At 45.6% G+C, this 5370-nt stretch overlaps 1 long non-coding RNA gene across 1 annotated transcript; it reads left to right on the forward strand.

The window, feature by feature from the left end:
• The first annotated feature begins 416 nt into the window (after window positions 1–416).
• Window positions 417–4974, forward strand: LOC123001205 (uncharacterized). The gene is made up of 3 exons (XR_006409843.3): window positions 417–816; window positions 2315–2531; window positions 3487–4974. It is a non-coding gene; the product is annotated as an uncharacterized LOC123001205 (long non-coding RNA).
• The last annotated feature ends 396 nt before the right edge of the window (window positions 4975–5370 follow it).

A 5370-nucleotide genomic window follows, 5' to 3' on the forward strand; every position in this document is an offset into this window, starting at 1 on the left:
CACTCTGCCTGCACCCCTTGCCTGCAACAGCCATGGGGTCCCATTACCCCAGAATATACTCTCCTCCAGGGCAATCATTCATGTCTGACTTGTTCTGTACTGGCCACATCACTTGATAAATACTTGAAGTTGAGTGCGGCAAAATAGAATGAATTTAAGTGTATTTCTGCAAAGAAGCAGCATCTCAATGGTGAAGCAAAACATGGGAAGTCCTTGCAGAATAATCACTAGTCTTATGTGAAAAATAACAGTGTGTTCAAACCAGTGCAAGGAAAACGCTTACTTAGGCTGTAGAGCTCAAAGCACGTTAGAGAGAAAAATAAGGAGGCTGCTCTGTTCTATGCCCACAATAACAACACAATTTGGCACACGCTGGAGATTGGTGGCAGATTTTATAAAGGGGCTGGAATCCTAAACTCACCAATTCTTTAACAAAGTTACCATGTTTTGACATTGGGCTAGATTAAAATGTCACATGGATTTAGCAGCTGAACTTTGGATATTCTAAAGATGGGCATTAGGGATGTACTCCAGAAAGCACAGCGAATTTTCAAACTATCCTTAGACAAGGTTTTATATTTTAATCCTAACACATGACTCTCTATCTAGAGAATTTCCAACTGACTTGAATATTGATATTGGTACAGGAGACAGGAACCACTGGGGCCAAGATGATGTGAACATGGTTGAAAATCTACACTCCCCTCTGGGTTGATGTGGTGATGTTGCTGATTCACTTGAATCGGTTTGCTGACCCATCTTGACTTCTTTACCAACAGTCACAAGAGAGAAAAGTCCCACGTCCTGTGACAACCCGTAAGTAAGGGAGTTCTTCTCAAACTGTAGCGCGCCCAGAAATGACCTAGGGATGTTGTTCAAAGGTAGATTCGGACTCAGTAAGTTGAGGCAAGCTGCAAGTCTGCATTTCCAACATCCCAGGTGATGCCGATTCTTCTGGTCCAAGAAGCACACTCTTGGGAGCAAGTAGGTAGAAGACAGGGGACTAGTCAACAGATGGCTGCACAGGCCAACCAGCCTGGGTGCCATGAGAGGCGTATCATGTACTGTTCTAAGGGGCATGGAAACAACAGCCTTCTAGAGATGAAGGCTTTACAACAAGCATCCTATCCATTGTGCCTTATCAGAGATGTCAGATTTACTAGCCCAAAGTACCCACTTTCTTTTTAAAATCTGCAAAGCAATGCCTCTTGAGAAGTTGCTAGTTAAGAGGATGGAAAATGAGTGGGATCCCAGGAAACCACGGGCTCTAGAACCAGACAACCCAGGTCTGATTCCCAGTTCTGCCACTCACTTACCAGCTGTGGGTAATTGCCTTCTCTTCCTACGCCTCAGTTTCCAGAGCTGGAAAGTAGGGATATTAATACTCACAGGGCTGTTGCAAGGACTAAAGAAAGAACACAGGTAAAGTGCTTCATTCATGGAGGGGCACATATTGGTCAGTAAATAGTAGTTTCTGCATTTGCCTGAGGAAATCAACCAGTCAAGGGTGATGGAGCACTTGCCTCGGGAGCACTACTGAGGTGCGCCCAGGAAAGAGAAGGTGAGGGAGAGAGAAGGAGGAGGCGGAGGAGAACAAGAAGCTACAATCATAGTTCTCAAGCAAATTCTAAAATATACCTGGAGAGGCAAACACACGCACATGTGGAATGATTTAATATTTCCACAGTAACATGCCAAGATGCATCACAAGTAGAATCATACAGAACGCAGAAGCCATTTGGAGAAAGCAAATGTTTAAAATGATATTACTGGAGACAGGAAAACTGAAGGGGTCCCTAGACAAAGTCAGGACTGTATAAACTTAAAAAAAAATTAATCTCGTTCTTTACCAGGATATTGACAAGAGCTGCTGTCATATGGAAACTTTTTTTTTTTTTTTTTTTTAGAAACACCTGGCAGGACTAATTTGGGGGATTAATTTCTTTTCTCACACAGATTCAACACACAACAAACTACAAGGTGTGTCTGAGATGCAAGCCTGGTCAGAGATTAGATCGTGAAAGAGAAATTACCGTAATTCCCCTATTATTTCTGATTATGCTTTGAATAGGACTTTTGGGTCACAAGCCGCCATTTGCAAAGAACCCAAAGAAATTTTCGTAAAGTTCACAGTAGTCTGAAGGCTGTTTTGATACTTTTCCTCATAGAGGCAACCCTTCAAAAATATCGTAATAAAATCTTATAACTTTCATAAAATTCCTTTATTAGCTGATTTAAAAAAATTTTTTTAATTAAATTTTTTTTCCATTTGCTTACTTTGTGACTCAATGTGATGATTTTCCTGGTTCCACAGATCAGCCTGCCTGGGTGCAACCATGAGACAGACTCGTGGCTCCTGAGAGGATGGAAACAGGAGTGTTTAGGGAACGAGCACGATTTTGGTCACGGCGTCTGAACCTGAGATACTCACAGTCAGTCTTCCCCAGAGAACAGAACATGGGAGAATCACGCTATGGCTGCTTCTGGATTTGATTCCATCCACTGGATGGGACTATGCATACCTATTTTTGGTAAGTATTTCAGACTAGTGGTTTAGAGTCATTGTTTCAGTTGTATTAAGGAAAATGTTAAATGTTCTAAAAACAAAGCAGTATTTTCACTATCTCTTCTTTCTCTTATTAGTTAAGGTCTTATCTTCAGCTTTTTTCTCCTCCTTTATTGGGCAACTGCCTATAGCGTCACCTGGGTATTCAGCAGGCACTGCTAACTTAGGTATGCTCTCCCAGAACGTGTTGGCTAAGACTCCATTGGGTGGCAAACTGGAAGAGACACGGTCCCTGCTATCAGAGCTGAGTTTTAAAAGGGCGGACTCAAAAATAGATCATTTCAAAACAATATGGTAGCTACCAAGTCAGAGTTATCCCCAGGGTGTGATGGGAGGCATGGAGGAGGGAACCTGTTTTTAGAAGGATGAGGCTGAGTGGAGGAGACAGTATCTGAACTTAGCCCTGAATTGCACATACCTTGACAGCTCTTACTCTATGAGCCTTAGATTCCTCATTTGTGCAATGATGATCGTAATAATCGTCTACCTTTAGGTCAGTGTGGGGATAGAAGTGTTAATATATGCACATAATCAATTTGACCAATGCCCGGCATATAGAATTTATATAATGGGCCGTGAGAGTCTTGCGTCTGTGCTCCGAATCACAGTGCTACCCTGTGAGGGTGGGGAGAGAGGAGGAAGGGTACAGGTAGAGGGAGGAGTGTAGCAAAGGGGTGGATGGTGAAATGGTACAGGTGGTGAAGGAGGCACAGAGTCCTGACTTACTAGAGTACAAGGTCCAAGGCAGAGGGTGTCAGGGGGTGAGGCTGGAGCATTAGCAGAGCCCGGGACACAGAAAGACCCACACCCACGCTAAGGAGCTCGATCTGCATCATCCGAGTAACGGGTTTTGCGCAGGGGGTGCAGGAGGTGTGCGTAGGGGGACAGGTGGATCTCGTTTTGAGACATCACTCTTGCAGCGAGTGGTAGCCAGGAGGAGGCTGCGGGCAGAGACGCTGAAAGTAGCACGAGCTGCTGGACTGCAGACGAAGCAGGAGCCGCCACACGGTGCTGGAGCAGTGGAAGTGAGCTGGCGGACGGGGGCAAGCTTTGGGAAACATGGAGGCTGACTGGCAGGTCTTGGAGCTGCTGTGGCGGTCTTAGAGGTGGGCCCTGGTGAGGCCTGCCCTGACGTCCATGCTCTTGCCAGAGCCGGGTCATCGGGACCAATGGCATACTGTAGAATGGTGATGGGTCCCTCTCGAGATTAGGTCACCAAAGACTGTGCCTTGCATTTGGGCTCTTTCTCTTGGATCACTCGCTATTGGAAAACCCAGGGGGAGAGGCCCACGTGGCGGGGGACTGAAGCCTCCAGCCGACAGCTGGAGAGGACCCGAGGCCCGCCGGCAACAGGAGTGAGCTGGGAAGTGGTTCCTCCGGTTCTAATCGAGCCCCGAGGGGCCCGCACCCCCGGCTGACAGCTTGACTGCTGCCTCCAACAGAATCTCCCTGCTAGGTCACATCCGCGCGCCTGACGCTCAGAAATTGTGTAAGTTAATAAATGGTTGTTTCCTTATGCTGCTTAAATTTGGGGGTAATCATGGTGCAGCACCAGCTGACTAGTACAGTAACTTAAGGAATGGCAGGAAATGGAAGACGTCTGCGATGGCATCCAGGCTTGGGGGGCCGAGTGGATAGGCGTGTCAGTCACCGAACCAGGGCCCAGGGCCGATCTGAACTCATAACCTCCCTCCTCAGAAGGGCTCCTGCCTCTGACCCCCCATCCCCGTTATGATCCAGGCTCACAGCTGCAGAACACCAGTGTCTCTTACAGAAGTGGTTTCACATCAAGGTCTATTGATACTATTTCCAAATGGTTTCCACTTCTTATTTTCCACCACTCCAACCACATTCCACTTCCTTGTGGAATTTCACGAGATATTGGCTGTAAAACTGCAAAAGTCTCCTTGCTCTTAGTTCCTCCTTGCTTTACCCGGATTAAAGCTAACCTTCATATCACTGTCTTTTCAAAGGAAGTCCAAGCTCCTAAAGCTGGTGTCCAAATCTCCCCATTCTTTCCCTAACTCATCAGCTCCCCTCATTCCCTTGCCCTGCATCTCATTCCCCCAGCAATGACTGGCCAAACCTTTGTTCCTACAGTTTCTGCCTCCTGCAAAACTTTACTTTCGGGCAGGCTTTCGGTGCTCTGTCATAGCCCATTTTGACACTTACCTCTTTCCTGACAACTTTTTGTATCTAAGTAACTAAACCTGACTTGGCTTTCCTTTGAGGTCCTCACAGGACTTTCATATCTTTTGGCGGCACTTGGATTATTTGTATATGAGTGTTCTTGCCTTTTCTCTTACGGGACCTTGAACTTTTCTAGGCTGGGGCTGTCTTACTCATCTTTGCCTGGCATAGGGAAGAAAGCCCAATAAATGTTTGATGAGCAAATAGATTTGGGCTCCTGGCTGAGCCTCCCTAAACTGCCCCCTAAACTCTCAGCTGTGCTATTTCTTATTCTTCCTTTGGTCAAAATTTTATCATACAGCTACAGAAATAACCTACATGAATAAAACAACCAAATGAATATAATTCACCGTATTTATATCAAACTCAGCGTCACAGTGATCTGTATCAAATAGAAAGAAAAAAAACCAATTTAATATTTAGTGGTCTGGAAAAATCAAATCTGTTGATACACATGGGTAAACAAGCTTTCAGCAACCCAAACTTACCATTTGCAGACTGCTCCCTATGCTCCTGGCCAATGCGGAAGCTGTACGATTCTCATAGATGCTGTATTTAATTCTCACGAGAAATCTAAGATCCTGGGATGATTATCCTTTCCATCTTATGCAGGG

Source organism: Ursus arctos, unplaced genomic scaffold (genome assembly GCF_023065955.2).
Source record: "Ursus arctos isolate Adak ecotype North America unplaced genomic scaffold, UrsArc2.0 scaffold_14, whole genome shotgun sequence".
In the NCBI taxonomy this organism is placed as follows: domain Eukaryota; kingdom Metazoa; phylum Chordata; class Mammalia; order Carnivora; family Ursidae; genus Ursus; species Ursus arctos.